Raw genomic sequence first — 24,527 nt, 5'->3', positions numbered from 1 at the left:
ATTCTATAGTTCCTGAACTCAAGCAAAAGGTTGCCCAGCTGGAACCTGATCTAGCCAAATGTTTTCATGGAGAAGGAACCTTGAATGCTTTACTTGCCCAACAGAAATCTTCTCTTGACAAAGAAGGTTTGGGGTATGGATCAGCCAACAAGAAGAAGGTTTTTCAAAGTGGCTACAAAAGAACTCCTATGAAATACAAGATGCCTTATGAAAAATGTCAAGACTGTGGCAAATCTGGTCACACTAATTCTGCATCTCGGTTATGTGGTATTAAGGGCCACGATACTAACTCAGCAAATAGATCTAAATCTGTGCATAAATCTGTTAATATTGTTCAAATGTGGATTAAGAAATCTGACAGGCATTTGTATAAGATTTATGATACTAACATTCAAGGACACAAAGTCACGTGGGTACCTAAGAGATAAAGGATCTTTTCCAGGTCTGTTTTAAAGTCCATGTTCCTCGAAACAAGTGGATTATTGATAGCGGTTGCTCTCGTCACATGACTGGAGATAAATCAAAGTTTCTCTCATTAATCGCTAAAGAGGGAGGCTTAGTTACTCTTGGAGATTCCACTACCGTACGTATTGTAGGTAAAGGTACCATAGGTAACGACAAGTTTGTTATTAACAATGTTCGTTTAGTTGATGGTCTTGAATATAATCTTATTAGCGTAAGTCAGGTAACTGATGCTGGTCATAGTGTTAAGTTTGATAAAGATGTTTGCTATATTGGTAATAAAGCTAACGAGTTTGCTTTAGTAGCCAAAAGAAAGGGAAACGTCTTTGTGTTAGATTTTGATGAGCAGCAAGAAGAAATTTGTCTAGCTACCGTTCAAGAATAACAGAATCTGTGGCATAGGCGTCTTGGTCATGTTCATATGGATCTACTTCGAAAGATATCTTCACATGAGTTAGTTTGAGGTTTACCAAAGCTGAAATACAAGAAGTCAGAACCATGTTCAGCTTGCCAGCTTGGAAAACAGGTGAAAACTTCCTTTACTACGAAGAATAAAGTATCAACTTCTGTTCCTTTGCAGTTGTTACATCTAGATCTTTTTGGTCCAGAAAGATATGTAACTTTGGGAGGTAAGAATTATGCTTTTGTTATAGTAGATGATTACTCTCGTTTTACTTGGGTGTTATTCTTGCGTACTAAAGATGAAGCTTTTAGTGAATTCAAAGATCTTATTACTAACCTTGAGACTAAGTATTCTTTAAAGCTCAAGACTATTCGTAGTGATCATGGAGGAGAATTCGAGAAAGATTTCGTAACTTTCTGCAAATCTAGAGGCATTACTCATGAATTCTCTGCCCCACATACACCTCAACAAAACGGAGTCGTTGAACGTAAAAACAAAACTCTATAGGAAACTGCTCGCACTCTTCTTCATGAAAGTAAACTGCCACGTAAATGCTGGGCAGAAGCGGTAAACACTTCCTGTTATGTGTTAAATAGAGTGCTTATTCATCCTATTTTGCTTAAAACTCCTTATGAATTGCTTAAGAATAAAATGCCTAACATCAGTTATTTTCGAGTATTTTGTTCAAAATGTTTTATCTTAGATACACAAAACACTAGAGGAAAATTTGATGCTAAGTCTACGGAAGGAATTTTCTTGGGATATTCCACTACAAGCAAGGCCTATAGAGTTTATAATTCTATCAAGCTCAAAGTTGAAGAATCTATCAACATTGCATTTAATGAATCTGCCTTGAAGATATCTCAAATTGAAGAAGATGTTGCAGATCTATCGTCTCATTCCCAAATGAGACAGTCTCAATCTGAAAAGTGTCCGTCTCATTTTGACAAATCAAGCAGTCAAGACTCTCCAGGTCCATCTCAGTCTTCTGATAATTCTTTGGGATCTACTCAAGCTTCAGATGGATCTTCTGGCTCTCCAAAGACTCCCGATAGTGTTTCAAATGTGAATTCTGTTACTCCTCTGGATAAATCTTCACAAGTGGAAATGAGGCAGTCTCTTTTGAATGAGACAACTCCGATTCATTTCCAGGCAGACAATTCTAATGAGGAAGAGATGAGTAATATTCAACTTCCTAAATCTTCTAGGACTGTAAAGAATCATCCACCAGATAATCTTCTCACTGATTTGGATCAAGGGATTTCTACTCGAAGCAGACTTCATAATCTATGTGCATTCTGTGCTTTTGTTGCTGAGTTCGAACCAAAGAATGCTCAAGAAGCAGTTACAGACGAACACTGGTCTGTTGCAATGCAGGAGGAATTGAACCAGTTCGAGCGTTGTGAAGTTTGGGAACTCGTCCCACCTCCTCAGGATGCCAACATCATTGGTACTCGTTGGGTTTTCAAGAATAAGAAGGATGAAGATGGAAATATCATTCGAAATAAAGCTCGTTTGGTTGCTCAGGGATATAACCAGCAGGAAGGAATCGATTACGACGAGACATATGCCCCAGTAGCTCATTTAGAAGTAATTCGAATCTTGATGGCTTTTGGAGCTCACAAGAAGTTCAAGCTCTATCAGATTGACGTCAAAAGCGCATTTCTAAATGGCTATCTTAAGGAAGAAGTCTACGTGAAGCAGCCTCCAGCTTTTATTCACGAGAAGTACCCTAACTATGTTTACAAGCTCAAGAAATCTGTCTATGGATTGAGACAGTCCCCTCGTTGTTGGTACGAGCATCTCAGTCAGTTTTTTTGTGAACAATGGTTTCATTCGTGGTACACTCGATCCAACTCTCTTTATTTTTCATAAACGTGATAACTTTCCTTTAGTTCAAGTTTATGTTGATGATATAGTATCTGGATCTTCTAACGAATCTTTGTGTAAGTGGTTTTCTGATTGCATGCATAAGGAATTCGATATGAGTTTGATGGGTGAATTGCAGTACTTCCTAGGTTTGCAAATTAATCAGTCTAATGAAGGAATATTTATTCACCAAGGCAAGTACATAAAGGATTTACTCAAAAGGTTTGCACTTGATCATGTCACACCTAAATCAACTCCGATGAGTACTTCAGTTAAGCTTACAAAGGATGAACAAGGTACACCTGTAGATGTCACTAAATTTCGAGGTATAATTGGTTTATTATTATATTTAACTGCCTCACGACCTGACATTATGTATAGTGTATGCTTGTGTGCTTGTATTCAATCTCAACCTAAAAAATCTCATTTGAATGCCGTTAAACGTATTTTTAAATATTTGAAAGGTACGAGTGACTTGGGATTATTTTATCCAAGCTCCTCTTCCTTTGACTTAATCGGTTTTTCAGATGCTGACTATGCAGGGTCACAGGTTGATAGAAAAAGCACAAGTGGTGCTTGTCAATTTTTAGGAGATTATTTAGTTGCATGGCATAGTAAAAAGCAAACATTTGTAGCTCTTTCTACTGCTGAAGGAGAATACATTGCAGCTGGTAGTTGCTGTGCTCAAATTTTGTGGATGCAACAAACATTGTAGGATTTTTGTATTTCTTATACAAATATTCCAATTTATTGTGATAATACCTCTGCTATTAATATTTCTAAAAATCCTGTTATGCATTCTCGTACTAAACATATTGATGTTCGTCACCATTTTCTGCGAGATAATGTCTCAGAAGGTAATATTGAGTTAATTTATATCTCAACTGATAAACAAAGAGCAGATATTTTCACCAAACCTTTAGGTGAAGTCCGTTTTTGTCTTATGAGACGTGAACTTGGTATGTGCACTATCTCTCATTAATTCATTTTTACATCCCTGCATGCATTCTATTTAGCTTATTTGTGTCAATTATTTGCATAATTCATCTTTATGACTGAAATTGTATAATCGAGTGTTTAATTATTTGATTAATTTAATGCTGATTTATCTATGGAATTTATTGATGAATTTTTGTGAATTAATTGCCGTGTTTGGTTTAATTAGTTTGCGTGTTTCAATCTTAATTATATATTTTATATGTAATTATTTGATGGGACTCTTGAACTTTGAAACAGAACCGAGTTGCATGCATTTTCCTTTAAGTCTTTAACTTTGATTTGACTACTCCATCTGTTTCTTCTCAATCTCTGTGTGTCTCCTCGTTTTTCGAGATACACTCCACCTTTCTACTTCTATCTCACTTCTAACTCTTCATATTCTTCTCTTGTCCCATTTAATCTCAACTTCTTTTTCTTTTCCTCTTTTCAAACGTTTCTCTTCTTCTTCAACAATGTCGACCCCTCATACTCGATCCAAATCTAAACCCGCTAAAACCCCTAACCCATCATCTTCTTCTCTTAAACGCCAAAGAACTAATCCTCATACCTCTACTCCAATGTCACCCGAAAAATCTTCTCAGCCTAAAATCGTGTCAAAACCCATTCTTAAAGAACGAATTTGTGATCTTGCTCTGCTTCAGCGAGTGGGTGTTGTTGATTTATTCTCCGCTCTCGGTTGTGAACCTTTTTTATCCCCCACCAGATGTTATTTACCCTTCTTTGGTTCGGGAATTTTATTCTAATTTCTCAATGATGAAGGAGGATATGGTTTATTCTAAGGTTCAAGGTGTTTCGATTGTGTTCAATGCTAATCTGTTGTCTCGAGTTAATTTATATCTCAACTGATAAGCAAAGAGCAGATTAAGAAAAAGAGGGCTAAGGTACATTATATATATATACGGAATGATCAAATATAAATTAAAATTAAATATTTGGTTTCTGCTTACTATTCTAAATTGATTTCTATTTGAGTAACCCCTATATATATACACACACATATACGCCAAGTTATAGATTCAAAAAAAGATGTACACTTTTCATCACTTGATGCGGCCTTAGTATGTGTCAGATTGGTAGGTTGCCACATAGACACACTATTAGTTACTATTCTTCTTTCACATTCTATTTTTTCTTTCTATAAATATGTAAATATTAAATAAAATATTGGATCCGAGTTGAAAGCTCAAATAGTTTATTTAGTTTTTGATTTTTTATAATTTGTGATTGTAGCATTTCAAGTTTCAATAACAATGTTTTTAAAATATATCTCGAATTTTAATTTATTTGGTAACATCACATGCGGGTGTTTCAAAAAAAATATTGATTCCTTATAATTATCTTTATATGTAGTAACAAAATTTGAAATAACGACCTTAGTAATTTATTGAATTAATAGCAAATCGATCATTTGGAATTTCAAATTTTTTTAAAATAGTCATAATTTTTTCATAAATTTTAATACACATGAACTTTTATAAATAACAACCCAGTCCCTTTGAGTTTGTAAAAATTACTAGATAATAATTCGTAATTTATTTCAAATCAATTCGTAAAATATGGAGAATCTTTCTTGCCCAACCCAGTTGGTTTTCGATCTGTTTCATGCATTAAAACATGTTTAAACACATAAAGCCTAAAGTATAGGTATAAAAATATAATGACGTGCGTCTTAAAATTTAATGTGATTTTAAGAGATAAAGCCTAAAGTAGAGATTTATAAATATAATGACATACGTCTTAAAATTGAACGTGATTCTTCCATTACAGAAGCCCAAATATTACATCTTAAATAAATGACTAATTGGAATATTTTTCAAGTTAATGTGGCTTGATATGACAAACTAGAAGTGTTTAAAAAAATTAGAAAGTTGAATTGGAAAAAGAAAGTAGAACATGGACAAAAATGGAGCATTCTTGAAATCATTACATGACAACTTGAGTATTGTCTTATACAATTGGAGATTATAAAAATACCAAGTGGATAATAATTTTAATAGAAATTGAGTGTGTTGAAAATAATATATGCATGATCAAGTTGGGAAAGTTAAAAATATTAAGGATAATATTGGTCTTAATCGAAGAATGGGAATATCAATAAACTATCAACAAATCATGTGGCAACCTCGTTACTTTAAGGTTATTGAAAAATGTAAAGGAGTACACGCTGAGGATGATCATATCAAGTCTATAATTTGTTGCATCTTCTTTGGATGAATTACTAAATTTTCAAAGTTCTTTGCATCTAGTGCAAGAGTTTTTAGCATTTAATTAATTTGAACTAATAAAAATATATATAATACAGCAACCTGCATAGTTCTTCCCTTCTACAAAATTTTTGGACTAATAAATTATATATATAATACAGCAACCTGCACTTCCATGAAATATTTTCTTCCATCTAGACTAAAATATGGCAATTTCTTTGAAGAATTGTGGGTTCCATAATCGAATTTTTATGTAAGTTGTTCGATGTAATGATTCACCACATTAATGCTAGCATTCTTTATTCTACTTGCATTTCTCAAGGTCAGGTTGCTTTCTTAAATGGCTTAATGACCTTTTGGCCCTTAAAGTATGGGCCAATATACCTACAAGCCCCAAAAGTATAAAGTCGTACCCTTTGACCCCCAGAATATTAAATATCGTTCCCTTTAGCCCTTTTCGTGATTAAAACGACATATCGGACTAAATGAGAGGGTAAAACAGTCTTTATTGTAAAAAATCGGCTTTTACTAAAATTGTTCCCTACTAATCAGTTGTTGATCCACAACTCCGTCTTTTGGTTTATTGTGATGGCCACCTGACTCCCAAAGCTAACATATATTACACTTCTCGGTAGTTGTGCATCGAGCCAAGTTAAGCAGCTCATGTCTTCTTTCCAAAGACTATTTGTTGAATGAGCATGTGGAGACTTTATGGATGCTGCAAGTTTTGTGTTGTAGATTGAATGTAGAGGACCAATAACATAAAAGTTACCCAAGAACGGGAGGCCGATTGACCCAGGTGAAAGCTTTGTTCTAGCATATAAACCAAGAAGATATTGTACAGAGATCAAGAAAAATAAAGAGAATGTTAATAAGACGTAAGGTTCCTTTTCTGTTGAGTGCCCATTACCCAAACACCTCAATCTGTACTTCTTATACCACCAGTACTGGCTTGTGGTTAACTAACCATAATGTGACGTGCATGTTTTGTGCATGCAACCTGTAGTTTTATCTTCGGCACTTCTGCTGAGATTCCTTTCGAGAGAAGTAGGTTCCCATACGATGACAGCAGATACCATTGTTGTCTTTTTGTTATATCATTTGAATACTATCATGTGTCAATAAACACTGCATAATGACAATGATCGCAAGTTCTCTCTGTGAAGTGAGAGACAAGAATACATATATCACAAATGAGCGAACATAATACATATATCATACTGTGAAGTGTACAAAATAGCTCGTACAAAGTATATCTAAACCTCTATACAATGATCAAACATGACGGACTAAAGACTGTACCCTTAGTATATAAGATCAATCTGGAAAGCCTGTGAGGCTTCTCCTCAATCCTGCGGGTAACAACATACACTAATATAGCAGCTCCTCCTAAACTGTGACAAATCAAACATATCTTATAGGGTTGTTCACTGCTAGTTTGTTCTTCCTCCGTTTTAAGTGAAATTGGTGTGTAATAATTTGTCCTTTGCTGTCTGACAAAAGCAAAGTATCTTTGTTATTTCATATCTAGTTTTTCACTGCTAGTTAACTGAAGAAATAATAATAAAATAGCAGTTTGCAATTAGAAAACCATATGACGTAGGACGTAAATGAGGAGATTCCTGTGAAAAGATCAAGTACAGCCTTTTCAACCTTGTATCCGTTGCTTGTTATGTTGGAAATACACATGTTTAATTTCTTGCAGGTCATGATATTTTGTTAAAGTTTTATGCTTACTTAAAGCAACTCAGAGTGTCTCAAATTATGCAAATTTGTCCTACTTCTGCAGATGCTCATTGAGCAATGCAGTAGACGGATAAGATAGGCTGCTGTAAGAGGGCTGATGGGTTTGGCAGCTGAGCATAAAGCAAACATTCGATGTTTGCAGTTTTGGTTTGTTAGCAGATACAGACATCTATATTTTGTTATCAGAAGCACTTATGTTTAATCTTTTTCTCCAGGTGGAAGGTAAAACTACAAACCTATTCAATTAATAGATATTTTGGACACTAGATGACAGAGACGTTTGACACTAATGCATCAAATATCTATCATTAAAATTAATTTTAAGGTTTGACACTCAGCTCTTTTCACTTCATGAATCTTCTCTATCAAAGCTAGTATATCCTCTATACGGTTCCTTCTAGCCCCTATAGTATCAAATATCGTTCCTTTTAGCCCTTTTTTTACAATAAAGACTAATACTCTAGGGTCAAAGGGTACGACTCTGTATTATTTGATGATTTTTTGATTACTTGGTGATTCTGAGTGGAATATTGCTAAATTCAAACACGTGTTGGCTCATAATTTTCATATGAAAGATATTGATAACATCAATTACTTTCTTGGCTTGGAGGTTTACAGATCTGCTAGCGGTTTTTTCCTCTCGCAAAAGAAGTATGTCATGGATCTCCTCAAAGAGTATCACATGGTAGGAATAAAGCCAATAAAATTTTAAATACAATTAAAAGTCAAATTGAGCCCGGATAAAGGTATGCATTTGACTGATCAACAACCACATAAACGATTATTGGGCAAACTCATACATATCACGATTATTGGTCCTTACATTGTGTATCATGTTCCCATTTTGATACAATACATGCAATCTCCTACCTCTGAGCATATGTAGGCAACCAAAAAATAACTTATTTCTCCTACATCTGCATCCCAGTTAACAATGTATTATGACACTAATTGGGCATCTTATGCCTTTTATCTTAAGTCAACATCAGGCTATTACAGCATGCTAGAATCTTCACCTATTTCCTGGAAGACAAAGAAATAGTATGTGGTTGCTAGGTCCAGTACTGACGTCAAATATTATGCAATGGTTGTTGCAAGGTAACTCGGTTACATTCTTTGTTTCCTGACAAGAGACTTCAATACTTGTCTCCAACAGTATTAAAAACACGAAAATCAGGCGGTATTGGCTATAGCTGCTAGACCAGTTTTATATGACTGCACGAAAGATTTGGAAATATATTGTCATTTTGTTCTTGACAAAGTAGTTGTTGGTGACATTATTACACAACATATTCCCTCATATGCCCAAGTTGCAGACATTTTTATAAAGCAACTCTTAGATACTCAACATTCTTACCATATGCACAAAAACTTGGTGTTTTGCCTAGTACCTCTCTCTATTTTTTCTGATTACCGCCAATATGAGAGGGAGTAATAGAGCAATGCAACAGCTGCAGCTGCAGGTGAACATCGGTAACTTACAATACAACAACAGTGAGTTCAACATGTTAGGGTAGTTAAGTCTCTTCGTTAGTCATGTTAACGGTACATTATTCTTTATACATTAAGAAATAAAACTAAAGATTATATGATGTGTTTTAGAGAGATCAAATGTACCGAAATCGAAAAACCGAACCGTGCTAATTCCGTTCGGTCTGGTCCCGATTTTCTAGAAAATTCGGTCTATTCAGTCCGGAACGAATAGACCGAAATAAATTCGGTTCAATCCTATTCTTGTAAAAAATATTTCGGTCCGGGCCGAATAGACCGGATAGACCAAATCATAAATATTATAATTTTATATTATATCTTTTGCATATATCTTAAAAATTTTAATAATAAATTTAAATTTATAATTGTATTTATACACTCTTAAAACTCTACATATCACCTTACTTTAATTATATTTTAGATTTTATAATTTTTGGTTTAAAATTTTAATATAATTTTATTTTTTTCAAAAAATTCGACACGTTTGTCCAAAACCGGACCATTCGGTTCGGTCTGGTGCATAATACAATTTCGGTCCTTTGGTCCAAGAAAATATGATAATTAGATTTTTCAGTTTATTCGGTTCAGTCTGGTTTTGGACCGAATCGACCGAATGTTTAGCCCTAATGAAATGTGTTTCTTAATTTATACAAAAGATTTGTTCACTCCATTATTTTCTTAAAGGGGGTTTGAGCCCCTAATTTTAATTTGATTTCTCATTTGATAACCTCCTTATATGTGTATATGTATGTATGCAAGTAAAGTCCGTGTGTGGCTTAAATTACTAAAAAAAATAATTTTTATAAATAAGATTATTGTTTGGATATTTATGTATGTAAGTAAAGTCCATGCATGGCTCGTCTTATTCTCTTACAATCAATAATGTTGATTTGTAGAAGGGGTGAACACAAATCAATTTTTTTGATGATTTTAAACAGATAATTTTTGCTTTATAACAGCACCCAAATTAAAAATTTTAGGTAATTTATTTTTTAGCTTTCCAACTGAGATATATATATATATATATTAAAGAAATAATTTCTGTAAATTACAAATGCAATTGACAGCTGCGTTTTCAGTGTTTCTCTCAAGAAAATTCTTCCGACTAATAAACACTTCTAAACTATTTCTTAAGAGATACTGCTACTACTACTTGATTTATATATTACCAAGTTACAATCTTTACTAGAAAATACATAGCACAGTCTTCTAGGTCCAGTAAAATTGCTAATGCATTCTTTCCTATGATGCTTGATAATGAGGCTCGAATTAATCTAGATATATTGCTTTGAATATCCCTCCAATTTGTCAATGCGTGAAAATATATTATTTCTTCTTCTTTAGAATCTAAGATCACATGCAAAGTTTATCTTGACTTCCATTTTCATTGCTGAGATTCCAATCAACCTGTGTGTTGTGTCATACTCAAGATATGACCATTGTCAAGTCACTATCACCAGGTATTTGAATCTTTTTAGCGGTGAAGACTGATTAATTTAGCCGTTGATGGCTTGATGTCATTAGCCATTGATGTTGGAACTTCACTTAGCAGATGAAGACTCAGTTTACTTATATTAGAATTATATGTCATCTCATGAATTTAAAATGAACAATAACCTCACTAACTATAACAAAAATCTCATAAAAAATATTACAAAAACCTCATCAATCAGCTGATGAACTACCTTTTCAACGGCTAGCCATTGAAGACTATAATTTAACTTAACATAATTATGTTATATGTTTTGCTTATCATCAGGATTCAAGTTTAATTCCTAATAATCTCCCCCAATCTATGACTGATATAATAACATCCATAAATTTACAGCCTTAATAATAACAAAATACATTTTAGACATATAGATATTCAAGACAGGATAATTTACTCTTGTTAAGATTCTTGAAGAAATAAGCAAGAAAATTTAGACAAAAAGGCAAGAGATGCTACTGTGAGATTCTTGCTCCTCGATATAGCTGATTTAGACTTAAATTTTCCCACTTGATATCACTTGTTTAGTCATGTCTTAGTTCTGACCAATCTCTTATGATGGTGTTGAGTTCGAACTGCTTAGATTTCCAGATTTTATTGTCAGCATTATTCAATTTTATACCTCAACTGAAGACTCCTCTCATTTTACCTTCATCCTTGAGTTTAAAGTAACCCCTTTGGTGGATTCTTCCACGAACAAGTCTGTTGAGATTTTGTTCTGAACATCTTAGCAAGCCTCTTCATTTTGTTTCTTCTCTGTTATAAAATTGTGAGCTTGTTCCTACTCCCTCTTAGTCAATAACTCTCCCCGTTAGTTATAGGAATTAGACTCCTATTTTGTTAGCATCAAGGGTTTAATATAGTTCATGAAGTTTGAGCATTATGGTGGAATCAGTGATGAACAACATTTCTCCCATTATCTCTCTATTCTTGCATCGGGGGCTCCCACTGGTTCAAACAACTCACACCCTCGCTATTACCTACTAAGGTTGTACTCTCAGTATCACTTGCAAGTCCAAAAAAAATTGGCTTGCCTCTCTCATTCACTTTCCTTTTGTATGCCTTCAAGACAATTTTCACTCTCAGAGATAGTCACTCTCTTCCCTCAATCCTAAAAGGTATTAATGTAATTATTTGATCTAATAGAGCTACATCGATGACTATGGGATAGCCATTGATGAAACAATTAGAAGTTTCAATGGCTATCATTGAACTTTAGCTATTGAAGGACTAACATTTATCAATTGAATGAAAAATATCCATTGAGATAAGAAAGAAAATTGCTAGTGAGAAAATTACAAGATTTAATTTTCTGAAGATTGATAATATTTTTTGTGCACAGATATACTCATTATAATTTCAAAAGATAATTAATGATTCAACAAATCATTCTGTAAATGATGATCATCAGTATCAGAGTTTTGGCTTCTTCATGAAAATTAAGAATGAAAAATCAACAATTAAGAGGTGAGAAAAAAATAGAAGACCTTTAGTTTGAAATGATTGAGTTTTAGTTGCGACTTCACATTTGATGAGGTAACATCAAACTAAGTTTAAGAAGGCGCTTGTGCAAGATCAAAGATCATGCTTTATGTAGTGTGTGCACCTTGTGTACCCAAGGGTTTTACTACTGCTGCTTCAATTAATAGTTTAAGGGTAAGACTTTTAGGCTTAGTGTGTCCTCATCCCCCTATACTCTGTTTATGGATGGGAACTCATTCCAATAGCTTAATCCTTTTAGAAGGATGGAGCTAAGAATGTGTTTAATCCATTTTAACAACTGCATCTTTTTTAAAAGATGCAGTGTGGCTTGGCTCGACAAACCCTCAATAAACTCTCACTCCTTATTCTTGGGACTTCTTTGATGATCACCCTTTCCCTCACCAAATCACCTCTGACATACTCCGTTCGGATTGATTTTTTTTTGCATCGGTTTTTCCATCTGATGCTTATTAAGAAGCATTTGAGGTGGTTTAATCAGATTGAAGTTTATCAACTCTAATATTCGGCTGAAGGGGTAGAAGGTTGTCGGGTACTTTTCCGACCTCCATATCAACACTACAAAGCAAAGATATTTAGGATTGGGAAAGTGTTAGAGTTTAGGAGAAAGTGTAACCATTTTGACAAGGATTCATTGACAAAGATACGGTGATAAGCAAGTTCAAATATCAAGATTTGATGCTTTCATAATGTATCAATGGTCAACAAACATATTCTTGATTTGTGATACAGATGCTTATATAACATTGTTAAATCCTTGCACATGGTGTATATTTACCAGAGTTAAAATCCATGAATTTATCATTAGACAATGATGGAACCCTCTAAATTAGGTAATTATGAGTCGTTTATTATGTGTAATCAATGATAAAACATCCAAATAATCAACTATGCGGGAACATTCACATATAAAGATAATTCAGAGTTAGAAAATAATGAAAAACTTTTCATTAAAAAAACATTACAATTAAATTACAATTAAATGTTCATAACATTTTTCTTAAAAAAACTTAAAAATAAACACATATAAAGAAATAATGACTAGTTTTAAATCTAACCAATCCAATAAAATAGAAGATCGTGAAATCCAGTGTATAACACCTACTAACTTATAACACTTCAAAATGCATGGAGTAAAATGAAAAACTCAGTAATCAATCACTTTATTTAATAAGATGAAAAATTAACGGGTGCATGTCATCCATGATCAAAGATGAAATATGATCATCACTTGATAGGGTAATTTTGATTTAAAACAAAATTTCAACTCATTTCCAGAAAAAAAATCTTGAAAAGGTCATGTTTTGCCTTTTCACAACAAAAGCATGTAGCAATTAAGCACGTAATTAAGTAAGTATCGGGCATTAGTTAATTAATTAATATCACCATCTAACTAACCAAACCAATATGCAGCAGGCTTTCATAAATTTTACGAAGTAATTTTCCTGATTTGAAGTTTCTTTTGAACTAGCATGATAGCCCGTACAAAGCACGGGTTACATTCGATTTCATGCATTTATATTTCATGTTATGATAATCGGTTCATTTTTTACAATAATCTTCACATATCGATTAGTTTAAATTTTAGTAGTTGATAGTAGTTCCTCTCGACTCCAAACACATTTGAATTTCTAAAACAATAAATATTTTTTATTGTAATCTAATTCTTTAAATTTCTAAATATCGTATTAATGACATTAATCATATTTTCCATGTTAGAGACAACAATATCGGTGTTGTTTTTGCAATTGAATTCGTGTAGTTGGGATAACAATATCTTATAATCTGTAATAAAAATAGAGAACCAGTCTAAACCACACACGTTTACTTACTTTAAATCTTAGTCACGACATTGATAATAAACCTATTATCACTTTTATCCATATTCCTGCTTCATATTATTCCTATAATTTATTTCAAATCAACTCATTCATTGATCATGTCGTATAAGTATATTTATCTTTCTGTTGATCACCCTTCTTTCATCTTTAACAAGTTCAAATTTGTTCAATTAGTCCTCACTCCGACTATTTCTCATTTATCTATCATAGTCTTTGATCATGTTAAATTATTTTCAGAGCATTGTGATTATGAAGAGGATGAAAGATACAATAATCACACGTTGATGTTTTATGAGAAATTCACATTTAAATCCAAGATATCACACCTATTCTGATTTTTTTATCTTAAGATCATAAATTTTTGTATTTGTGTTAAAATTTTCATAATTTGTATAATTTTTTTGTTACTAGGATGTAAATTAGCGGCTCAAAAAACGTGGTTCACATAAATAATTTTTTGTATAAATGAATTTCAATCATTATACATATTCTTGTTGTTTATCTAATATACATATTTTTATTTTAAGAAAAAAACAAATATTAATAAATATGACTCCCATCTACTTCAATGATTATTGATGTGAATATAATTTTATTTGTTCATAGGGTTAGTCGGTGTTAAGTTGTGAACTTATATCCATCCTTTTATAGAGAAGAATAGCTATCTTCCATCAAAATTTATTCATTTTATACACGAGTTAATTGAAGTTCTGATAACTCATTGATTCATCTAGTATCTAAATATACCCTTCATTTATAAGTTTACTATATCGAAACTTTATTACATCCAAAAATAAATATATCAAATGTCACATTTAGTAAAGACTTATGATACATGTATCGGGTGCACTCAATGTGTCCCAACGTGCCCCACCGACGTATTACAAATGATACTCTGAGACGGGATAAAAAACTAAATAAATTGTTTCTGCTCCAAAATAGAATATTGTGTTGGTTGTAAGAGATGTGAATCCGCTTGTCCAACCGATTTCTGGAGCGTTCGGGTTTCTTTATGGAATGAAACAACTCGTAGTATGGGTCTAGCTTATTGATATATTACTGAAAACTCTACTTGAATCCATTTGATTTTTTTTATCCACCGTGCTCGAAAAATATATGTTATTTTGAGCACGGGTTTTTCTGGTCCAAGCGTATCTTGTCTGTATCACGAATTTTTTTCTTTGGTTAACAATTATTGTAAATTTTCCAATATTCGCACGCTCAAAAATAATTTTTTGTATAAATAAATTTTAATCATTATACATATTCATGTTGTTTCTATAATATACACATTTTTATTTTAAGAAAAAGACAAATATCAATAAATATGACTCTCATATACTACAATTACTATAGATGTGAATATAATTTTATTTGTTAATAGGGTTAGTCGGTGTTAAACTGATATATGTATAATTTATTAAATGGGTTTAAATGCTCATGCTAAAGAGATGTAGTTAATGATTTTACAAAATTATGCAAAAAATTATGTTGGTGTAATGGTTATATCCTTCAACATAATCTTTCTTGTTTCATGAGGTCAGGGTTTCGATTCCAATGTTTGTATATAAGTAATTTACCAAATACCAAGAAAACACATGTTCACCTATAATAGGTATAATAGATTTGTTCTTTCAAGGAGCCTTTCTTAAACCTTCAAATATCTGTTGAGTTCTAAACGAAATTACTAGAAATCACTCAGTCATATCAAAGAAGATGAAAATAATCACTCAAAGATAATCAGACGAGTGCAAGATATATGAATTTATTTTTTTGGTATTCGTGATAATAAGTATATCTTTTTCCTGTACATAGCCTGGAAATAGTAAACAAAGATGTTCTAGAGAGGAAAACGAGTGCCTTGTCACAATCAGACCGGAGGAGTCTATTGCCTCTTTAAGGCATCTGGTTCCACTACCTAAGACGACGAAACTGAAATGAGCTCCATCTTAATCCTCTCACAAAATGTTTCTAGGACTCTGCTCAGTGTGGAACAATTTATATAAAGGGAGCCCTCTCTGATGCAGTAGTTGTTCCGGTTGACGCGTTTAGTAGGATGATGAAGTTATTTCACAGCCAAATTGGAAAAGTATATATATCGTGCAACACGTAATGCAGACTATTTGTTTTTGAGGAATATCCTGAATGGCATATTTACATTATAATTTAACTAATCTACTAAATTATTCTTTCAAATAGCTCAAAAGTAGTTATCATATCCTTATTTTAAAATAACACAGTTTTAACCAGTTTAGATCTAATTTGGCTGCAAGCTGTGTTAGAGTGTTATAAGTTCCATAACTCTCAGATGAGATTAAATTTAAGAGAGCTTTTAGAATTGCAATAACCACACATGTTTATAGGGAAACTACAGAGTACTAGCTCTTCCTTAAAGCATATAAGTATGCCAAGGCTTGTTCACGAGGCCCAGCTACATAGTACACATCTGCATATGATATATCCAAGCTCCTTCATCTTTTACATAATTAAACAGATCTACCTATGTAACATACATTAGCTATAATGTTAAAATTTCCATAAGCCTATATATAACAAGTATCTGTTTAGACCAGTACCGACTAGTTCCAGGTCTTGCGTTCCAACGCTTGACTTGAGCTAAGACGCCCATGCAGAATACTCAGCAAAAATTTATATTGTACATTATAATATCCTAAGAACTCATAAACTGATTAATCCCAACACTTTCTTCCTGTCCTATCGAGAGTACTGGATTGTCTTCAAATTGTATATAAATTTACTAACTTCAAATTACCTCCATCTTTCTCAGCCTGATAAATAAATGCATGGAGCTAAGATAACTGTTTAAGTCACAAGTACGAAACCGGAATGACTATTTATGATAGGCATAGAAGTGAAATATGTTCATGAAAGAATTTTTGAGGCCGATAAAGAATCCCACTAATCCACGGCTGTTGTGTACCTTCTGCTAGTGATCTGACCACTTTGATCTTTTTTTTCTGACATAGTGTTTGGGAACATTTGCGGTCATAGCCACAGTTTCCACAGGGTATGGAGGTCATGTTTTGATGATATCAACATATGTATCATCAATAGCTTCTAGGAACATCAACATCTTTACTCTCCATGTAGAGTAATCAGCTTTCTTCCGGGTGGAAATTTTCATGCTTTCATACTTACTTCCAGACATTTTGACCTTTTCAAATTAACAGTTAATTTTACCGCTCTGATACCACTTGTTGCCAAGTAAAGTAATTATTTAAGGGGGGTTGAATATAATTACTAAACAAATCGATGTATTATGAATGTAAAGTAAGAACAGATGAATCAAATCACAGTTTATATTTATCTTTATGAAGATATGTTATAGTGTAATTCTACCACTTTCTATATATATTAACTATAATTCTATAAATCAACACCTTTTAATTTATCTCGCAGTTCTGACTTGTCATCCAAGTCATTCTCAACGAATAACCTGATCAACGGAGATATGCTATAGCTTTGACGGATATTCATATGTAGACATCAACGGATGATTGAATAGATTGTCAATGGATGATAATGAAGCTTTCAACGAATAATCATATCCTAACAATTGATTATATCCTGATTTCTCTGTCAAATCCTGACGCCTTGATAAATCCTGATTCGTGACGTAGACTATTCCTAACAAATAATTAAATCCAGAAATGTGTGGGTTTTACCTTTCTCCCTATGTGAATGCTTCAAAATGAAATCCACAAGAAAGAAAATTTTTACTCTACCGTGCATATTCTGCTCTATTATAAGTTTAGTAACCTGCACACAACAATATTTATCATCAAAGTAGGTAATCACAAATTTACCTACTATATAAAATTAAAAACTAATCCAACTACATGCACTTGTGATTAAAGGAAGTAACCCAATATATTTAATCAAATTAATATAGACATATACTGAAATATTGATATTAATTAAGTTTCCACATTAACACTTTTATTAAATCACAAAATTCAGTTTATTCTTAAAGATGATAGGATATTTAAAACATATGAGCTTTAACATTGTTTATGGCCAATCAAGAAATAAATATTTAACAAAATATTTAAATGTCGGTGCAAAAATATAATATTACAAACCTCATGGGCAATCCCATTATTAGGACAATCAGATGCAGGATGTGTTGCCCGATGTATACAGTCTTTTGACTCTCACATTATCTCCATTATACCGCTGAATGTGTCACGAGCAACAATTCCCTCAATACTGAATTTATTATCCAGAGTGGCATAATAATCATATAAGGAATAAATCTATGAGTCATAAAGGAAGTGACTCAAGAATTTCAGAGAAATGGAATCAAAATAAAGGTGGACGAATGGACAATGTTGCATAGAGTTATAATGCACAGAATGATGTTGAATCTGATAGTATTGATGATTGCAGTAGTAGTGATAGTAGTGTTATGTTGACTTTAAAAAAGTTTGAGAAGGTCTCGAAGATGTTTCCAGGTAATCTACATATCACAGATGGATGGAGGAAATGGATGCTCCATTATCAGACATGGTTTCCGCTATGATATTGTGCTATAGTGTCAAGTGTTCTTCAAATGGGCGGATAGTGAACTCTGGAGCCATAAATTACATATCAACCTCTTTAAATTTGTTGACAAATATTAATATGGCACCAGCACATTATTAAACTAACTACCAGAGATAATTTGGTCATCTTAATGGTGATTTTCAACTTAAAAATGGATTGAAGTTGTTGGGAACCTTGTATGTTCCAAATTTTAATCATAACTTACTATCTATATACAAGGTTGCTAAAAATAATGATTGTCATATCATCTTCAATCCTGATAAGTGCATTTTCAAATATTATGTCACAAACGCAGTTCAGGAAGTGAAACTTTTGCAATGGACTGTATTATATAAAGTCTGATGGTGTAAAAGTATGCAACAATTTAACATGCAGAGCAATAAAGCCTCAATTTTGTAAAGATACATCTGTGCTTTGGGACAATAGAGTTGGTCATGCTCCTACAGCTAAGATGAAAATTAGTAGACATGGTATATGAAAAGAACAAACCACAGCTGGCCATGCGGGGTAGTCAGCAGTCTTCACTAGAACTAGATCTCCATGCTTGAAGTATTGACTTCTTTTATTATGAGATCTGCTGCTTGATCCATGAACATCTCTGATAGGAGCCATTTTTTAATTGCAGTAGGGATAGAGAGAAATGTAATCAAGTGATTATTTGTGAATAAAAAGTGATTGAGAGATTTGTAAGATGTGTATTTTATGTATAGAGAGAGATAGAGTTATATATATATAGGAAATTGATATATATATATATACACACACATATACACCGAATGAAAGATTAAGGAAAAGAGGGCTAAGGTACATTATATATATACTGGAATGATAAAATATAAATTAAAATTAAACCAATATGATCTAATGGTCCCCTAAATCACCCCAACAACTACTCTGCACCCTCTCACACCTAATTTCACCTTTTCCCCTCTGTTTTTTAATTTGATAGGTTGCTACATAGACACATTATTAGTTACTATTCTTCTTTCACATTCTATTTTTTCTTTCTATAAATATGTAAATATTAAATAAAATATTGGATCCGAGTTGAAAGCTCAAATAGTTTATTTAGTTTTTGATTTTTTATAATTTGTGACTGTAACATTTCAAGTTTCAATAACAATGTTTTTAAAATATATCTCGAATTTTAATTTATTTGGTAACATCACATGCAGGTGTGTCAAAAAAAATATTGATCCCTTATAATTATCTTTATATGTAGTAACAAAATTTTAAATAACGACCTTAGCATTTTATTGAATTAATAGCAAATCGATCATTTGGAATTTCAAATTTTTTTAAAATAGTCATATTTTTTTCATAAATTTTAATACACATGAACTTTTATAAATAACAACCCAATCCCTTTAAGTTTGTAAAAATTACTAGATAATAACTCGTAATTTATTTCAAATCAATTCGTAAAATATGGAGAATCATTCTTGCCCAACCCATGTGGTTTTCGATCAAGTTAATGTGGCTTGATATGACAAACTAGAAGTGTTTAAAAAAATTAGAAAGTTGAATTGGAAAAAGAAAGTAGAACATGGACAAAAATGGAGCATTCTTGAAATCATTACATGATAACTTCAGTATTGTCTTATACAATTGGAGATTGTAAAAATACCAAGTGGATAATAATTTTAATCGAAATTGAGTGTGTTGAAAATAATATATGCATGATCAAGTTGGGAAAGTTAAAAATATTAAGGATAATATTGGTCGTAATCGAAGAATGGGAATATCAACAAACTATCTACAAATCATGTGGCAACCTCGTTACTTTGAGGTTATTGAAAAATATAAAGGAGTACACGCTTAGGATGATCATATCAAGTCTATCATTTGTTGCACCTTCTTTGGATGAATTACTAAATTTTCAAAGTTCTTTACATCTAGTGCAAGAGTTTTTAGCATTTAATTAATTTGAGGTGCATAGTTCTTCACTTCTACAAAAAATTTGGACTAATAAATTATATATCTAATACATCAACTTGCACTTCCATAAAATATTTTATTCCATCTAGACTAAAATATGGCAATTTCTTTGAAGAATTGTGGGTTCCATAATCGAATTTTTATGTAAGTTGTTCGATGTAATGATTCACCACATTAATGCTAGCATTCTTTATTCTACGTGCATTTCTCAAGGTCAGGTTTCTTTCTTAAATGGCTTAATGACCTTTTGGCCCTTAAAGTATGGGCCAATATACCTGCAAGCCCCAAAAGTATAAAGTCGTAACCTTTGACCCCTAGAATATTAAATATCGTTCCCTTTAGCCCTCTTCGTGATTAAACGACATATCGGACTAAATCAGAGGGTAAAATAGTCTTTATTATAAAAAAGGCTAAAAGGAACGATACATAATACTATAAAGGTTAAAAGGTATGGAAAATCGGCTTTTACTAAAATTGTTCCCTACTAATCAGTTGTTGATCCACAACTCACTACAAGAATAATGTCAATAGACATCACACATTAGACATCGGTTAACTTTGCCACTGATGTTAAAAGAAATATTGACATCACCCCGTGTTTTTGTGATGTCTTTATTCTTTATAGACATCGGTTATAATTAAACTGATGTCTAAAATTCACTAAAAAAAAATAATTTCACGCCCACCTTTTCTTTCCCCCGTTAGTCAAATTTTCATTCAGTTTTAGTTCTAAATTCCCCACCCAATCCCAAAATTCTCCCCCCTTAACCAAATTTTGGTTCCCCCAAAATTAATCTTCATATACAAAATCAAAACAAAAAACTAAAAAATCAAAACTAAAAACTAAAAAATAGTCTCTCTCACTCTCTCGAACCTCCCTCTCTCTCTCGAACCTCCCCCTCTCTCGAACCTCTCTCTCTCGATCAAACCTCTCTCCCCTCACAATCTCTCTGAACTCCGGCCATCATCTCACCATCACAATCTCTTGAACCTCTCTCTCTCTCGAACCTCTCTGTCTCGAACCTGTTTCTGGAACCTCTCTCTCTCTTTGAACCTCTCTCCGCTCCCAATCTCTCCGTTAAGCCTCTTTCAGTTAACCTCTCTACTTCGGTAAGTGTTGTATCTACTTGAATCGAACTGGTCTTCTCTGCATGAAGACCAGTTTTAAAAGTTGAGGATTTTTGAAATCAAAACCCTAATTTTGTAATTTGGGGTTTTTTCTAATTCGAAACCCTTATTTTTTTTATTAATTTAGTGTCTAAACTTGTTGCTAATACTTTTCTTCTTGTTATATACAGGACCTAATCTGAGAAAAAGATTTAGAGCTTTAGGTAATTTGGGTGTTTTTGGTTGTTCATTTGTATTTTTGTTTTTTTTTTATTTTTGTAAATTGTGTAAAGTTAACGATCCTTTCATCTCTACTGATTACATGGTATTTTTTAACTTCAATCCTCATTTTTTTTGCTTTAGTTCTGATTTGTGATTTGATTTAGTGTTGTTTATCTTATTTTGCTCGTTATAAATGTTGAGCTATTATTTTATTACGGATATGATTAGGTTTTAAATGTTTTGATTTGGTGCTTGGTGCTTGTTATAGATTTCATCTCTTGATTTAGCTCTACAACATCAAATTGAATTGTAGCAATAACTGTAAAAATGTTATATGTAATGTGTGCAATTTAAGGCTTGTACCTTTGATTTGGATAAAAGGTGAAGCTATTTACACTTTACACTTCAATGTCTGACTTTTTTGTTTATATTTTTTTAAATTTTCTGCTACACAAGACTGCTATGGTTCACTTAATACTAAGATTTGTGCTTGCTGAAAATATATAATGTACACTCGTTTGCATTTCAGGTGACATCCATGGGCAGTATAGTGATTTGTTACGACTCTTTGAATATGGTGGCTTTCCTCCTCAATCAAATTATCTGTTTTAGGGGATTATGTGGACCGTGGAAAACAAAGTTTAGAAACGATATGGCTCTTGCTTGCTTATAAAATTAAGTATTCGGATAACTTTTTCCTTCTTAGGGGAAACCATGAATCCGCCTCTATCAATAGAATATATATATTTTATGATGAATGTAAGCGCCGATTCAATGTTAAACTATGGAAAACCTTTACTGACTGTTTCAACTGTCTTCCTGTGGCTGCTGTTGTTGACGATAAGATATTGTGCATGTATGGTGGTCTGTCCCCTGATCTTAACAATTTGGATCAGATCAAAAACCTGCCACGTCCAACTGCTAAACCTAACACAGGTTTGCTCTGTGATTTACTTTGGTCAGATCCCAGTAATGATGTCAAGGGATGGGGATTGAATGATAGAGGAGTATCATTCACCTTTCGCCCTGATAAGATGTCAGAGTTCTTAGCGAAGCATGACTTGGACCTTGTTTGTCGTGCTCATTAGGTAAAACCAATAATTTTCTCTTTTTCAACAATTAATTTGCACCGGAGTTGATGACTTGACGTTATGCTTGTGCAGGTTGTGGAGGATGGTTATGAATTCTTTGCTGAAAGACAGCTTGTTACCATATTTTCCGCTCCCGACTATTGCGGTGAATTTGATAATGCTGGTGCAATGATGAGCGTTGATGGAAATTTGATGTGCTCTTTCCAAGTACTGAAGCCAACTGAAAAAAAGAATAATTTTTTAATGTCCACAAAAATGTAACTGGTATATACTTTTTCTTGCCTTTCCTTTCTGGGTATATTGCCAATTTGCCATTAGCAGGTTTGTGGTAGTTTAGACCTTGTTGGTTAGACTGGTTCAACTTATAAAGAAGTACTATTCATATCTTAAACTATAAAATAAGTTAGATTAGTAAGTATGATTTGAACTTCAATGTATTGCAACTACCACAATTGGCAAGACCTGCTACTATTATTAACTTAGTTTATTTGTCACTTCTTGTAGTGTTTGCTTTCCTTCTTTATATTTATATAAAGGGTCTTTCTTCAAGAACCATCATCCGAATGAGAAGAGATGGAATTCTGACTATTGTATTTACACATATAGTCCCCTGTCCTGGTGTTTCAAACGTCAACAATTAGTAAAAGTCAGTTAGCCTTAAGTTTTAGACGGCTATGTTGGTGTCATGCTGCCAAAATTCTCATAGTTTTTTGACTTGATTGCAGTATTGCTACTTCTTTATATAATGACTATTAATTTATTCCTATATAAATATTACTTGTTTTATTTCCTATTTAATTAAGGTTCCTGCTAGAGTTGACTGATATATTTTTCTTTTTGTGTTGGATCTTTCTTTCTGCTCTACGCGTCCTATTTGTTTTGATGAATTTTTTTATATGTGATCTCAGTTGATAGGTGGGGGAAGTGGCTATGATTATAAATCAGTCAGAAGATGGACTACTCAAAGGAAGTTGGGATACAGTCTCATTGAATGTGAAAAAGTAATTTGTGTGTGTGTTAATTATTGTTACCCTATTATAGTTGGGATGCTGATAATATTTCTTATCATCATTATTAATTTCAGATATTTGTCCCTATCCACAAAGAAGCATATTGGTGCTTGGCAGTAATTAACAGGAAAGATGAGAAGTTCCAGTATCTTGATTCTCTTAAAGGATGGGATCGACAAGTAATGAAAGTTTTGGTATGTTGTGGGTTCACCCCTGCCCTTCAAATTATTTGTCTACTTGCATACGTGTAAATTAGTTTTAGTAGATTTAGGTTTGGCTAATCTAGCATGGTTGTTAATGCAAAGCTTCCTTATCTATCTTATGTGAAGATTCAGTAAATTGGTTGTTAAAGAATGAAGAGGAGTTGCAATATAACTTGTAAATAGAACATGACAAAAGATGGTTATTAAAATTTTATAGTGAGCACACAAAAGACTGTTGTTAAACAACAGTCTTGCTGACTGTTGTTTTTTAACACATCTGTCGCTTAGGCCTCTTTATAATTACTTATATCTAGTTTTCTTATGTTTTCCTTAAATCTAATCTGATTCAAGATAATAATCTTAAAAATGATTTTAGAGCCCTGATT

The 24,527-nt window shown here is 32.8% G+C and overlaps 1 pseudogene; it reads left to right on the top strand.

Moving 5' to 3' along the window:
- Window positions 1-505: 505 nt before the first annotated feature.
- LOC141718648 (serine/threonine-protein phosphatase PP1 isozyme 3-like) lies at window positions 506-23,259 on the top strand (annotated as a pseudogene).
- The last annotated feature ends 1,268 nt before the right edge of the window (window positions 23,260-24,527 follow it).

Source organism: Apium graveolens, chromosome 1 (genome assembly GCF_009905375.1).
Source record: "Apium graveolens cultivar Ventura chromosome 1, ASM990537v1, whole genome shotgun sequence".
Classification (NCBI taxonomy): domain Eukaryota; kingdom Viridiplantae; phylum Streptophyta; class Magnoliopsida; order Apiales; family Apiaceae; genus Apium; species Apium graveolens.
The sequence above is the reverse complement of the archived record's forward strand: the minus strand, read 5'-3'. Positions and strand labels throughout refer to the sequence as shown.